The 16342-nt window shown below is 45.9% G+C and overlaps 2 pseudogenes; both read right to left on the reverse strand.

Annotated features, from left to right (window-relative positions):
- Window positions 1–11296: 11296 nt before the first annotated feature.
- Window positions 11297–11416, reverse strand: LOC143936987 (5S ribosomal RNA; annotated as a pseudogene).
- A 95-nt stretch (window positions 11417–11511) lies between these two features.
- LOC143936470 (5S ribosomal RNA) lies at window positions 11512–11630 on the reverse strand (annotated as a pseudogene).
- Between the last annotated feature and the right edge of the window lie 4712 nt (window positions 11631–16342).

Here is a 16342-nt window from a genome sequence, read left to right on the forward strand (position 1 = left end):
CCACCTTATCTGTCACAGTTAAAACACAGTGACAAAACATTTCTTTTTACCGCAGCAAAATGTGAGAAAAGCAGTGTAAGCCGTCTTTCTGCCATATGCAACCATCTCTCGCTACCTCTATGCAATAGGATTCTCTTTCCAGTGGAAACGGAAAACAGTCAGTGTAAGCCGTCTTCGTGCGTAACAAAATTAATGGAACGATTTACACGTTAGAATTTGTAAGCTACGTCAATTTACTATTAAATAGAGTACCTTTGCATTTATCCCTTGACTTTGCAACTATCCCTTGATCCCTTTTGTGTATTCACTTTATCTCGACCTATATATACTGCCTCAATATTTTCCTAATTTGTTTTGCTATACTTATTATTATTATATCATAGAGATTACTAACTCTAAATCATTGTAAACCTAACCATAGTTATAATGTCCACAGCTAATTTTACGTTAAAGCAAAATTCACACAAAACCATCTTTTTAAAACCTTTACACATTAAGAGTAATGCAACCATCTCTCGCTACCTCTATGCAATAGGATTCTCTTTCCAGTGGAAACGGAAAACAGTCAGTGTAAGCCGTCTTCTTGAGCAGCAAAATGAATGGAACGATTTACACGTTGGAATTTGCAAGCTACGTCAATTTACTGTTAAATAGAGTACCTTTGCATTTATCCCTTGACTTTGCTACTATCCCTTGATCCCTTTTGTGTATTCACTATATCTCGACCTATACATACTGCCTCAGAATTTTCCTAATTTGTTTTGCTATACTTATTATTATTATTTTATAGAGATTACTATCTCTAAATCATTGTAACAAGTTATAATGTCTACAGCTAATTTTACGTTAAAGCAAAAGTCACACAAAACCATCTTTTTAAAACCTTTTACACACTGCACATTAAGATTAATGATACCATATCTCGCTACCTCTATGCAATAGGATTCTCTTTCTGACTCTATTTTGTGTATTACTTCTTCTCCACATTAACTGTCACACTGATAACCATTTGTAACACATAACACTTGCAACACATTTTTTAACAGCGGCAAAATGTGAGAAAAGCAGTGGGACGGTTTACTTGATTGAGAAGTGGTTGCAGTAGCAAAGCATAGCAATACATTAATAACACATAATGCAACTATTTTACATTCATTTTACATTCACATCATGCATACATCCTAATGTAAGCTGTCTATCATTATTAATGTTCATGGTTACTGATACATTATGCCGATGACCAGTGGAAACGGAAAACAGTCAGTGTAAGCCGTCTTCGTGCGTAACATAATTAATGGAACGATTTACACGTTGGAATTTTCAAGCTACGTCAATTTACTCTTAAATACCCTTTAGCTGCTTAGCTCACACTTTGCTGTATGTAGCCGCGTTTACATGTAAGTAACCAATGGGGATTGACATTTCATGTCCATCTCACATCTCTAATGCAATTTGTCTCTTTGCCATGTCATACTTTGCCAGTTATTATACTTTCTCATCCGATATTAACCTAGGCGTTGCTGATATTTCATGATTACAGCAATCATCTCATCTAATTGCTATTCCGACATTCTGCCTTGGTATTTCTTTGCAACGCTCTATTGAACAATGTAAAGGTAAGCTAGATATTTTGTGTATTTCCACTTAAACTCGACCTGTATATACTCTCTCAATATTATCTTTTCTAATTTTGCTAAATTAGATTATAGAGTTTGCTATGTCTAAATCCAGGTTACCTACTCACTTTTATTACGTATACTGCTAATTTTAGGATAATACAAAACCATCTTATTGCTTCTTTACACGCTGCACATATTAAGAGTAATGCAATGCTACCGTGAACAGTTTAATTGCTCGTCTCACATTTAGCTGGTATCTCTCTGCTATAGGAAACTGAATTTGTACTACAACGATCACTCATCTAATATCAGTCCACTCAGTGCTACCGGGATAACTTTTACATTTAGAGTAATGAAATGATTTCTCAGTCATTTTGGAGCTACTACAACTAACGCTTCCGATCTCATTTCGACTGCAATACTTAATCTCTGCTATTGCAGAATATTTAGCTGCTTAGCTCACACTTTGCTGTACGTAGCCGTGGCAATTGGCATTTCAACTCTAATTCATATTCACATTTCTAATGCAGTTTGTCTTTTTGCCATGTCACCCTCTGTTAGTTATTATGCTTTCTCATCCTTGTGCTCCAATATTGGGGTATATTCACTACATGATTAAAGACACGTAATGAACTTGATTGATAAAAACCTACACACGTTGTTGCTGTTATTTCGTGTATTTCCACTTAAACCCGTTATAGTTATTTTGCTATATTTATTACTAGTATAAACAGATTACTATCTCTAAATCCTGGTAAACCAGCTCACACTAAACCATCAAATTTCTACCTTACACGCAGCACATATTAACATTTAGCCGGTATAGTGAAATAGTAAACGAAATGTGTAGATCACTCATCTAATATCGTCTTTTCAGTGCTGCCGGAACATATTTTAAATTTAGAGTAATGCAACGATTTCTCAGTTTTATGAAGCTACTGCAACTAACGCTTTGAATCTCTTTCCTGATAAATTACGCTCTGCAATATTAAGCCATGTAAATTGTCCTATTGGTCTGCTAACAATGCTATGTATAATAATACAAATCTTTTAAAAGCAACATCGTCTCACTGCAATACTTACACTCTGCATAATATATATATGAATAATGCGAATAATGCTAATAATAAAGTCGTCTAAAACTCGGCTATAAGTAGAGAATAAAACTATCTTACATCAAAATAAACCATGTACTGCCAAACCAATAACGGCCAATTACTTAACGTCTATCAGTCAATGACTTAACAAAATAAACTTAGCACTCTTTTGCTCTATTTTGAATAGTTGTAGTTCTCCACATTAACTGTCACATTGATATCACCACTGACAATGCACCACTTTTTAACAGCACCAAAATATGAAAAAAGCACTTTATATGTTCCAAAAGTAGTTGCATTAGCAAAAAATAAAGTCCTGTCTTCTTTACACGCTAGCTTTTCTGTATACATTAATCTCTCTGTGTACACCAGCCACTCAATATAGACTAGCCTCTCTGTCTTCTGTATACAGGTGCCTATCTATATACACTAGCCTGCCTTCTTTTTACAATAGTCTTGGTGTCCCAGCCTCTCTGCATACACTAGCCTCACTGAATTCCCCAGACTGTCTTCTGTATACACAATCCTATCTGTAAAAAAAAAATAGCCGTTCTTCTGCATACTCTAGCCTCTCTGTGTAACACAGTCTCTCTCTGGATTCCCTAGCCTACATCTCTGCATACCCAGGACCTTCCTCTGTATAATCTAGCCTATCTGTATACACTAGCCTGTCTTTTGTACAAATTAGCTTCTCTGTAGCCGGTCTTCTGTATACACGATCCTCACTGTCTACTCTTGGTTGTCTTTTGTATACACTAGCATCTCTTTATACATATACATATACAGCTCTCTGTATACCCAAGCCTCTCTGTATACACTAGTCCACCGGTATACACTAGCAAGTCTGCCTACACTATCCTCTCTTTGTAACTCAACTTCTCTCTCTGTATACCTTAGCTTCCATCTCTGCATACCCAGGACGTTCTTCTCTATAATCTAGCCTATGTGTATACACTAGCCGGTCTTCTGTAGACATTAGCCTCCCTGTATAAACTAGCTGGTCTACTGTATACACTAGTCCGTCTGTATACACTAGCAAGCTTGCATACACTAGCCTCTCTGTGTAACCCAGCCTCCATCTCTGCATACCCAGGACGTTCTTCTCTATAATCTAGCCTATTTGTATACACTAGCCTGTCTTTTGTACACATTAGCCTCTCTGTATAAACTAGCCGGTCCTCTGTATACACTAGTCCATCTGTATACACTAGCAAGTATGCGTACTCTAGCCTCTCTCTCTGTATAACTTAGCCTCCATCTCTGCATACCCAGGACGTTCTTCTGTATAATCTAGCCTATCTGTATAATCTAGCCTATCTGTATACACTAGCCATCCATCTCTGCATACCCAGGACGTTCTTCTGTATAATCTAGCCTATCTGTATAAACTAGCCTGTCTTTTGTACACATTAACCTCTCTGTATAAACTAGCCGGTCTACTGTATACACTAGTCCATCTGTATACACTAGCAAGTCTGCATACTCCTGCCTCTCTGTGTAACTCAGCCTCGCTCTCTCTCTCTGTATACCCTAGCTTCCATCTCTGCATACCAAGGACGTTCTTCTGTATAATCTAGCCTATCTGTATAAACTAGCCTGTCTTTTGTACACATTAACCTCTCTGTATAAACTAGCCGGTCCTCTGTATACACTAGTCCGTCGGTATACACTAGCATCTCTTTATACATTAGCTCTCTGTATACCCAAGCCTCTCTGTATACACTAGTGCACCGGTATACACTAGCAAGTCTGCATACACTAGCCTCTCTTTGTAACCCAACTGCTCTCTCTGCATACCCAGGACGTTCTTCTCTATAATCTAGCCTATCTGTATAATCTAGCCTATCTGTATACACTAGCCATCCATCTCTGCATACCCAGGACGTTCTTCTCTATAATCTAGCCTATTTGTATACACTAGCCTGTCTTTTGTACACATTTGCCTCTCTGTATAAACTAACCGGTCTTCTGTATTACACTAGTCCCCCTGTATACACTAGCAAGTATGCATACTCTAGCCTCTCTCTCTGTATACCCTAGCAAGTCTGCATACTCCTGCCTCTCTGTGTAACCCAGCCTCACTCTCTCTCTGTATACCCTAGCCTCCATCTCTGCATACCCAGGACGTTCGTTTGTATAATCTAGCCTATCTGTATAAACTAGCCTGTCTTTTGTACACATTAGCCTCTCTATATAAACTAGCCGGTCCTCTGTATACACTAGTCCGTCTGTATACATTAGCAAGTCTGTGTAACCAAGCCTCTCTCTCTGCATACCCTAGCCTTCATCTCTTGCATAACCAGGACCTTCTTATGTATAATCTAGCCTATCTGTATACACTAGCCTGTCTTTTGTACACATTAGCCTCTCTGTATAAACTAGCCGGTCTACTGTATACACTAGTCCATCTGTATACACTAGCAAGTCTGCATACTCCTGCCTCTCTGTGTAACACAGTCTCTCTCTCTGTATACCCTAGCCTCCATCTCTGCATAACCATGACCTTCTTCTGTATAATCTAGCCTGTGTTTTGTACACTTTAGCCTCTCTGTATAAACTAGCCGGTCTTCTGCATACATGAGTCTCTCTTTATACCCTTGGATGTCTTTTGTATACACTAGCTGCTCTTTATACATTAGCTCTCTGTATACCCAAGCCTCTCTGTATACACTAGTCCGTCTGTATACACTAGCAAGTCTGCATACACCAGCCTCTCTGTGTAACCCAGCCTCTCTCTCTGCATACCCAAGATGTTCTTCTGTATAATCTAGCCTATTTGTATACACTAGCCTGTCTTTTGCACACATTAGCCTCCCTATATAAACTAGCCGGTCTTCTGTATACACTAGTCCGTCTGTATACACTAGCAAGTATGCATACTCTAGCCTCTCTCTCTGTATACCCTAGCCTCCATCTCTGCATACCCAGGACGTTCTTCTGTATAATCTAGTTTATCTGTATACACTAGTGTATACAGACAGACTAGTGTATACAGAGGACCGACTAATGTGTACAAAAGACAGGCTAATGTATACAGATAGGCTAGATTATACAGAAGAACGTCCTGGGTATGCAGAGCGCTCAGCTTCAAGGTATGGCCAACGTGAGTAATATGAGGGACACTCCTCACCCCCGCCCCCACCTACCAGATCTGAGTTTCATCCCCTTGCCCTCTCTGCCCCGGTCATCTGGTGGCAGTTTTATGCACTCCCTGGCCCCCACCCATTCATAATCCTTACCGACCTTTCTTTCCGCTGCTCACAGGAACACACTGGATGACTTGTCTAATTAACCAACTTGTACAAGACACAGCTATCCTCCTGTCCGACACCGGTCCCCCTTGGAGGCTTTACCCCTCACTGTTTGGGTGGTCCCTGCCTCTCCCTGGATGCTCCACATATACCACAACGACATTGTCAGAGGGGCACCACTTGACAGGACACAGGGCTTTCATTCCGGTGGCATCTCCCATTGGAGGAAGGGATGATGGCCCCAACCCCTTGGCAGCAGGTTCTTTCATGTACAGACCAGGGCGGCTCATCTTCCCTTCTGGAGTCTTGACCTTAGATGGGGGAGTTGCACTTTGGGGGGTCTGAGTGATACCTAATGCGCTGTACTGGAAGGGCTTGACATTCCCGCATATGTGTCCCCTCCCCCTGGATGCGCCCCTTGTCCCCCCCTCTGGCTCCCACCTACTCTTTGCTGACATTGCCTTCTGCAGCTTTCGGGGACCCTGGATGTCTTATTTATTGAGCCTATTGGTACGAGACACTGCTTCCCTCCAGGGTGACTCTGGACCCCCCTGGAGGATTTACCCCTTACTGTTTGGGCGGTCCCAGCCTCCCTCTGGATGCTCTACACAGCCCCCGATGGCGATGCAGGAGAGACACTAATTGGCGGGCCCTAGGACTGCTGCTCGGGTGAAGTCTCCCATTGGATGGAGGGATGGTGGCCCCAGCCCCTTGCCTGCCGGATTTTCCATGCACCGACCAGGGCTGCTCCTCTTTCATCTTGATGTGGTGACCATGGAGGGGAGGAGTTGAAATTTATGGGGTCCGGGTGTTTGCTGGTGGGAGTGCGCTAAAGGACTTGACATTTCTGCATGTTTGTCCCCTCTCCCCTGTTTCCCCCCTCCCTTCCCCCCCTTCCCACCCTTCCCTTCCCTCCTTTCCCTCCCCCTTTCCCCCTTCCACTCCCCCTTTTCCCCCTTCCACTCCCCCTTTCCCCCCTTCCCTGCCCCTTTTCCCCCCGGGGCGTGGACAGGGGAGAGGGGGTAAGGAGAGGACAATCTGCCAAAGGGAGAAATGCATTTGTTCGGGGACTGCATGTACTTTAGGGGTATGGGATGGGGGGTGGTGGATCCCATTCTGTGATGCCTTTTCTGTTGTGACGGGCTCCCTCGTGCATGCCTATGTTTAGGGCGAGCCGAGGAGACCCCTCAGTGCTGACAGTTATATGCTCTACCTCTGTTTTGGTTATACTATTGTTTTTTGTTTCTTTGATGTTACTGATTGTCTTTTATTTGCATAGCGGTATCAGACGTGACATTTACCACTGCCGGGACTGGGGGGACTAGGATTCGGGGGCTCCCTCTCCGACCTGTCTACCCAATAACCCAAGTAGGACAGCGCTTTAAACCCAGTGTACATCTGGTAAGCGCTATAGCATAATTGTGCTGTTTTAGTATACCCTTCCTGTACTGTTGAGTGCGGACAACCCTTAATTTCCCTCTCCCCCTGGGGTTGGGGTGCCCGGCCTCTTTTTCCCTTTACCTTTCCTTCCATTTGCCCTTCCTTTCTCCCCCTTAGTTCCCGCCATGCATTACCTACCCAAAACCTACCTTGGTTCAACTTTCTTTGCTTTTCTCTGACGTCCCCCTCCCCCTCCCCGAGGAGCGATGGGAGACTCAGTCAAGGTCACCTCTCTAAACGTTAAGGGACTGAACTCCCCTGAAAAACGGTGGATCCTCCTGGGAAAACTGAACACATCCTGTACTGATGTGGCCTTTATACAAGAAACACATTTTAAAAATACTAGCCTCCCCTTTCTATGGTCGAGATCCTTCCCTAAGGTCTACCACTCTACTAACCCCTCCTCTCCATTCTGATCTCTAGCAGGCTCCCCTGGGTTCTCCAGGATTCTCTGGTGGACCCTGGGGGCCAATATCTTTTTCTTAGGGGCCACATTGGAGAGCGCCTTTTTACATTTGCCACTGTGTACGCTCCCAATGATCACCAAGACACGTTCCTCAGAACTACCCTGCACAGATTATGTGACTTTCGGGAGGGCCAATTGATATTAGGTGGGGACTTTAATGTCCCCTTTCGCCATCGGTTGACACTTCTGCCTCTTGCTCCTCGCTCCCTACCCCTCACCTAGGTCTCTATTCTGGCACCTTAATGAGAGCCTCATCCAGATACCGGAAGTTTTAGCAGATGTGACCAGGGAATTGGACCTTTATTTCCAAGAAAACTAAAGCAGGACTGTGACCAGGGGATAATTTGGGAGGCTCACAAGTCAGTACTCCGCAGGGTACTTATCAGGAACAGCTTGCTAATCTGTTTCGTGAACTTGCCTCTGTGGAAGCGAAACATAAACATACCCCCTTACGGACCTTAGAGATTGAATTGGGGACACTCCATACCCATATTGCTGTCCTTCTCCATTATAAAGCGAAAGCGGCACTCCAGTTCTGTCGTAAACTGACGTAGGAGTCAGAGGACAAATGCAGAAAAATCTTAGCCAGGTCGGTAAAGGAGTTGAAATCTGGCTCTTACATACCACAGTTGATAGATGAGAATGGCCAGAGGGCCTCTACCCCAACCCAAATAGTTGAAGTCTTTGAAAAATGTTACTCTGATCTCTACAACCTGCCCGATTCAGGGTCTGGACAGGACAATATAGACAGATATGTAACCGGTTCTGGTCTACCAACCCTCTCATCGGAATCACGGGAGTACTTGGAGGACCCGATCAGACTGGAAGAAGTCCAGACGGCCGTGGGACCTCCGAAGGTGGGTAAGGCTCCGGGCCCTGACGGATATACCGCACAATACTTTAAGACCTTCCTCCCTATTCTCGGCCCGCGCTTGGTGAATTTATTTAATACTCTGAGCTCAAATGGGGATTTTCCTGAGGATACCCTTAGAGCCCACATCTCGTTGATACCTAAGGAGGGCAAAGACCCGGGCCTATGTGGAAGCTACAGACCCATTTCCCTCCAAAATTCGGTCCTAAAACTATTCTCTAACTCCTCGCCACGTGATTGGCACATCACTTGTAGTCCCTTATACATATTGACCAGTTAGGTTTTATTCCCACCAGGGAAGATAAGGACAACACCACTAAGGTGCTTACCCTGATCCGTAAAGCAAAGTCATCTGGGACCCCTTGTCTTTTCATGAGTACTGATGCCGAGAAGGCTTTTGATCGGGTCAAATGGACATTAATGTTCTCGGTCCTTTGCCATATAGGTCTGAGTGAACGGATGCTGGCATGGATAAGTAAGATATACTCACGTACTTACATTCCACCGGACATCGCGCGTACGTTTATGTTGAACTTCCCCCCACCCCTTGTCACTAAGATCCGCAGTTTGCTTCACGGGTGGCATTCTGGCCTCCATTCCTGGTTCAGCAGATGCAATCTCATTAAAATGAACATACTCCCTAAATTTACTTATCTTTTCCAAGCTCTCCCGATCCAGATTCCAGTCCTGTTTTTTAAGCAAGCTCAATCCTTGCTCACTCAATTTAACTGGGCCCACAAAAATCCCAGACTTAAGCGGTCACAGCTGACATTGTCTAAACAACAGGGAGGGTTGGTTCTCCCTAACTTGCGACGCTACTACCTGGCCTCCCATCTGGGCCGTGTATTGGACTGGAATCGAAACAAACTTTCTAAGCTCACTCCCGAATTCCGCTAAGAAGCGCCATGTAGTGCTATAAGTATTTACCCACAGAATTTATGTCACATCCCACTATAGGGGCTTAGTTGAAAGTCAGTCACCTGATCGCTACCCAAAACACACTCACGTCTTTGACTTCCCCCCTATTCCCTATACGTGGCCATCCAACCTTTGAACTGGGGACCCACTTAGAAATTCCAACCTAGACAATGCGTCTAAATTCGTCATTGATGGAAAATGGCCTTCTTTCTCAACCCTAACAGATCCGACAGGGCTTTTCCAACTGCCTTTTTGGAGAGCGGCGCAACGACATCATTTTCTCCATTCCATCCCCAATCCTCAAACGTTCGCCCGCCCTCAGACGGAGTTTGAGACTCTATGCAGGAGCGAAGGCCCTTTGGCCCACATTCTCTCTCAAACAGATTACCCACACTTAACCTGTCTGTCCAACTGGGAAAAGGACCTTAATTGCTAATTTTCCCCAGCACAGAGACAACGCATTATCACTTTGGCTCTCAAAATGTCGCTGTGCACGAAGATACAGGAGACGAATTTTAAACTTCTCACCAGGTGGTATTTGACACCATCAAAGCTGCAGAAATGTTTCTCCTCTTCCTCGAACATATGCTGGAGGTGTGGAGAAGAAGAGGGCACGTTGCTGCACATTTTTTGGTCCTGCCTCAGCTTGGTGGACTTCTGGACAGAGATCCGATGCATAACACAAAAATTCACAGACTTCTCCATCCAGGAAGAGGCTGCATTCTTTCTCTTGCACCATTCACAGATTCCCATTAAGAAGTACAAAAAAATCTATTTTACGTCATGTGATAAATGCGGCGAAATCCTGCATCCCTCTCTATTGGAAAAAATGTTCCCCCCCTTTCATTACTCACTGGCTTAAGAAAATAGAGGACATTAAAAAAAATGGAGGACTTGATCCTCACATCACAAGGTATACAAGAATTTTTTAAACAAACCTGAGACATCTGGAATACCTTTATATTCTCACTGGAAGGATGTCGCCTGCTATCGCCTTAGTGCTCTGAGCTTTCCTTGACTGGCCCCTTGGACAGTGGCTGCCATCGTGTCTCGTCCCCTCTTCTCCTTTTCTGATCTTTCAACCCTTCTCTTTTCTGCCTTCCTCCCCTATCTCTCACCCCCTCCACCCCCTCTCTCTTTTGGAAAGAGTGGAAAATTGGGAATGACGGCCCCACACCCCCCTCTGGATGGATTATGCCGGAGGGACCTGGGGGTTTGTGTGACCCTGGATCTTGGTACAGTACTTTATCCGTGCCTCGAATCATTGTGATTGATGGAAGGCAGACTCACAGTTGCGAATATACCTGTATCAAGTATTGTTCAGCTGCTTTTTGCTCTGTATTTCTCTGTTGCATTATGTACTCGGGGGACCGTCTTCCCCTATTTGGAGAAAAAATTATATTTGAAAAAAAAAAGAAGCCTACGACACCTGGTATTCCCAGGCGGTTTCCCATCCAGGCATTAACCAGGCCTGACCCTGCTTAGCCTCCAAGATCAGACGAGATGGAACAGATTCAGGGCGATGTGGCCGTAGCCGATATCTTCAGGCACTCTCAACTCTCTTGACAAACACCAAGATGGTCACCTTGGAAACAAGCGGAAAAAAATAGGTCAACGGCCACAACATAAAAAGAAGCCTACGGCATCTGGAAATCCCAGGCGGTCTCCCATCCAGGTACTAAACTGGTCCCAACCCTGCTTAGCCTCTGAGATCAGATGAGATTGGGCTCTTTTAGGGTGGTGTGGCCGTAGGAGATTTCTTCAGGCACTCTCAACCTTGACTAACGCCAATATGGTCACCTTGGGAAACAAACAAAAAAATCAAGTCAACGCCAACAACATGAGAAGAAGTCTACAGCACCTAGTATTCCCAGGTGGTCTCCCATCCAGGTATTAACAAGGCCCGACCCTGTTTAGTCTCTGAGATCAGACGAGATCTGGTGCTTTCAGGGTTATGTGGCCATAGGCGAGCTCTTCAAGCACTCTCAACCCTCTTGACAAACACCAAGATGGTCACCTTGGTAAACAAACAAAAAAAAAAAAACAAGTCAACGCCAACAACATAAAAATAAGCCTTCAGCACCTAGTATTCCCAGGTGGTCTCCAATCCAGGTACTAGCAAGGCCCGACCCTGTTTAGCCTCTGAGATCAGAGGAGATCTGGCGCTTTCAGGCTTATGTGCCCATAGGCAATCTCTTTGGGCACTCTCAACCCTCTTGACAAATGCCAAGATAGTCACCTTGGGAAACAAGCGAAAAAAAAACAAAACGAATCAAGGCCAACAACATAAAAAGAAGCCTACAATAACTGGTATTCCCAGGTGGTCTCCCATCCAGGTACTAACCAGGCCTGACTCTTCTTAGCCTCCAAGATCAGACGAGATTGGGTGCTTTCAGAGTGCTCGGACTCTTTCTCCGTCACTAATGGGACGAGGCAGGGGTGCCCTCTGTCTGCCCTAATTTTTATTCTGACACTGGAACCACTTATGTGTCACGTTCGGAATGACCCGAATATTACTGGCATATCCAAACCCTCGGCACACCACAAAATTGCGGCGTACGCTGACGATCTAATTTTTTTCCTCTCCAATCCACACATTTCGCTTCCCAATATACTCGTGGCTCTCCGGCGATACGGCAGCCTATCAAACTATAAAATCAATTGCACCATCGGCTGTATTGAATATATCGGTCCCGGATGGTGAGGCCAAGAGGCTATGCTCAGCTTTTCCATTCTACTGAGCTGAAAAATCTATACGTTACCTGGGCGTTGACATCGCAGCGGATTTGGTGCAATTGTACCCGCTTAATTTTCTTCCTCTCCTGAATAGACTGAAATCTGATTTGGGAAACTGGCATGATTTAACACTGACCTGGTTCGGGCGCTGTAATGCATTCAAAATGACGGCCCTCCCGCGGATCTTATACTTGTTCCAGACATTATCGATCCGGTTACCCCCAATCTTTTTCAGACATCTGCAGGTGCTGCTCCGGGACTTTATTTGGGTGCGCAAACCGCCCAGAGCCCGTTTGCAATTGCTTGCCAGACCAAAGGACAAGGGGGGTCTGGGTCTCCCAGATCTGAGACAATACAACAGAGCGACTCTGCTAGCGAGAGTCGTTGATTGGCATTGTAATGGCCCACACAAGCAGTGGGTGGAGATGGAGATTGAGGATGGATCCATTCCCCTATTGACCTCCCCGTGGCTCCTGTCCTCCCTACCAAAAGACCTCAGAGATCACCCCGTAGTGGGAGCTACGTTGGCTGTTGTGCGGAGGTTGTTCCGCTGCACACACATTGCTCCCCTGCCGTCACCAATGACTCCGGTTATAGGTAATCCAGACTTCCCACCGGGATTTACCAACAAGAAACTGCGACAGTTGACAGTGGTGGGGAAACAGCGTCTGGGAGAGGTGTGGTCCTCGGGAGGGCTCCCGACCACGCAAACTGTCGCCGAGCTTTCTGACCCTCCGCTTGACTTGTTTAATGCTTATCAACTTCGTCACTTTCTTCTGGCCATACAAAGGGCCCCCTACACTCCTAGAGACCTGACGCCCTATGAATCCATCTGTCACAAAAAGGAACCTGTGCAACACACCCTCTCCCTCCTGTACAACCTATTAAGTAGTCAGGAGGAGGAGTCGACCCCACCATTTATCCACAAATGGGAGATTGCATTTGGCATCACATTTACCCCACAACAGATAGGGAATATCCTGACATTAGTACATAAAGCTTCCATCGCAAACCAATATCAAGAATCAGGATACAAGATAGTCTCACGCTGGTATAGAGTCCCATACCTTCTGAATAAAATGAATAGATCGATTCCGGATGTTTGTTGGAGGTGCAATTCAGATACGGGGACCATGGGACACATTTTCTGGGCATGCCCGGCCTTGAGGAACTTTTGGGTGGAGGTGACCGGGACAATAAAAACAGCCTGTTCGAAAATACAAAAAAACCCTCACGATGCAACTCCTGAACGCCGCCCGGGCCTGCATTCCCACACTGTGGAGGCAGCCTCAGCCCCCATCCAAGGTGCTGTGGTATTCCAAAGTCAATCATATTCTCCGGATGGAAGAATTGACTGCCACCCTTCACAACACTGAAGAGGCATTTAGTGTTACATGGAGGCCCTGGAGGTATTTTACTGGTACTTGAGACTACATTTGGGAGGTGAGCAGCGCCCCTGTCCCAGAAAACGACTGAACATCTAACGTTTACCTACGTAGGCCAAGTCTGCCCTGGGTGGCATTCCCCCCCTTCCCTTTTTGTCTTTATTTTTCTTTTTTTCCCTGCCGCCCTCCCCCCCCTCTTCTCTCTCCGTCTTTGCACTCTCTTCTTCCCCCGTCCTCCCTTTTGACTATGCCTTGTCTCCTTACTAGCCTTTGGGACCCAGAAGAACCCCAGGGTTCTGGACATGACCGGCTCATATTTTACTCTGGTTCACGTAGGTCATGATAAGCTGGCTCGCTGTGGTCCCAGTTGTTCTCCATGATTACATTTGTCCGAACGGAGCTGCATTAGTTATACTGTACTACATGTCGGAGGTGGGGTTTCTCTCTTTTCTGCATGAAACTCTAGGACTCCCCTCTGAGAACCCAGAGTTATTTGGCTGCCTATTTTTTGTTACCATGTAATTGTAACCCTGGGTCATGCTGTATGGTTGACTGTTATATTTATGTTGTTCTACTTATACTTAATAAAAGAATAAAACAAAAAAAAAAAATTAAGTCAATGCCAACAACTTAAAAAAAAAGCCTATGGCATCGAGAAATCCCAGGCGGTCTCCCATCCCGGTACTAACCAGGTCCCAACCCTGCTTAGCCTCTGAGACAGGGCTGGTGCAAGGATCGTTGACACCCTAGGCGAAAACCTAATTTTGCCACCCCCCCCCGGCTGCGCCCATGACTCCACCTGCCCTTGCTACACATGACCTATCTGACCCCTACACTGACCCCCTGACACATAAACTAATCCACCTGACTCCTACTTCCTGCACTACTCACATCACATTGACCCCTACACTGACCCACCTGATAATTACACCGACCCACCTGGCACCTACACCAACCCACCTGGCACCTACACTGCCAATTACACTGACCATCGCGCTGACACCTACACTGACCATCACGCTGACACCTACACTGACCATCACGCTGACACCTACCCTGAAAACACATACCCTGAAAACACATACCCTGAAAACACATACCCTGACACATAAAATGGCACTGACGCATACACTGACGCATACACTGACGCATACACTGACATGACACATACACTGACACGACACATACACTGACACATTACACTGACACGACACATACACTGACACGACACATCACACTGGCATGACACATACAGTGGCATGACACATACACTGACACATCACACTGGCATGACACATACACAGACACATCACACTGGCATGACACATACACAGACACATCACACTGACATGACACATACACTGACATGACACATACACAGACACATCACACTGACATGACACATACACTGACACATCACACTGACATGACACATACACTGACACATTACACTGACATGACACATACACTGACACGACACATACACTGACACATCACACTGGCATGACACATACACAGACACATCACAATGACATGACACATACACAGACACATCACACTGACATGACACATACACAGACACATCACACTGACATGACACATACACAGACACATTACACTGACATGACACATACACTGACACATTACACTGACATGACACATACACTGACACGACACATACACTGACACATCACACTGGCATGACACATACACTGACACATTACACTGACATGACACATACACTGACACATTACACTGACATGACACATACACAGACACATCACACTGACATGACACATACACAGACACATCACACTGACATGACACATACACAGACACATCACACTGACATGACACATACACAAACACATCACACTGGCATGACACATACACAGACACATCACACTGACATGACACATACACAGACACATCACACTGACATGACACATACACAGACACACCACACTGGCATGACACTGACACACATCACACTGACCTACCTGACTCCTACTTCCTGCATTACTCACACACAAACCCCCTCCATACAGCTCAATGGATCCATCCTCCTCCTTACCTCTGCTCTTTGATGCTGCCTTCAGCGACCATCATCCCACCGGGCCTCTCCGACTCCTCCGCACTGCCAGCGCCGTCCACCCGCTCCGCCGGGGCCACGCCAGCGCCATCCATCCGCTCCGCCGGGGCCACACCAGCGCCGTCCACCCGCTCCGCCGGGGCCACACCAGCGCCATCCATCCGCTCCGCCTCCATCATATCCCCGCTGGGACCAGGCCAGCGCCGTCAACCCCGCTCCATGATGTCCCCGCCGGGCAGGAGGTCAGCTGACCGACCTCTCGAAGCTCCCATCTCCGCCGAGCCCCGCCCCTCCGCTGCACTCACACAGACACACAGCGCAGCTCCAGAGGGACAGGCTGGAGCAAAGGAGTCCCGGAGCGGCGCTGTGAGATGAGTACGGTGGGGCGCTCAGCGGGAAACATGGGGGATTGGTGGCGCCGGTGGAACACCACAGGGGGGGCGAGAGAGCAGAAGAGGAGCTCACAC

This window comes from Lithobates pipiens, unplaced genomic scaffold, assembly GCF_037356315.1.
Source record: "Lithobates pipiens isolate NorthernLeopardFrog02 unplaced genomic scaffold, aLitPip1_a1.2 Scaffold_28, whole genome shotgun sequence".
Classification (NCBI taxonomy): domain Eukaryota; kingdom Metazoa; phylum Chordata; class Amphibia; order Anura; family Ranidae; genus Lithobates; species Lithobates pipiens.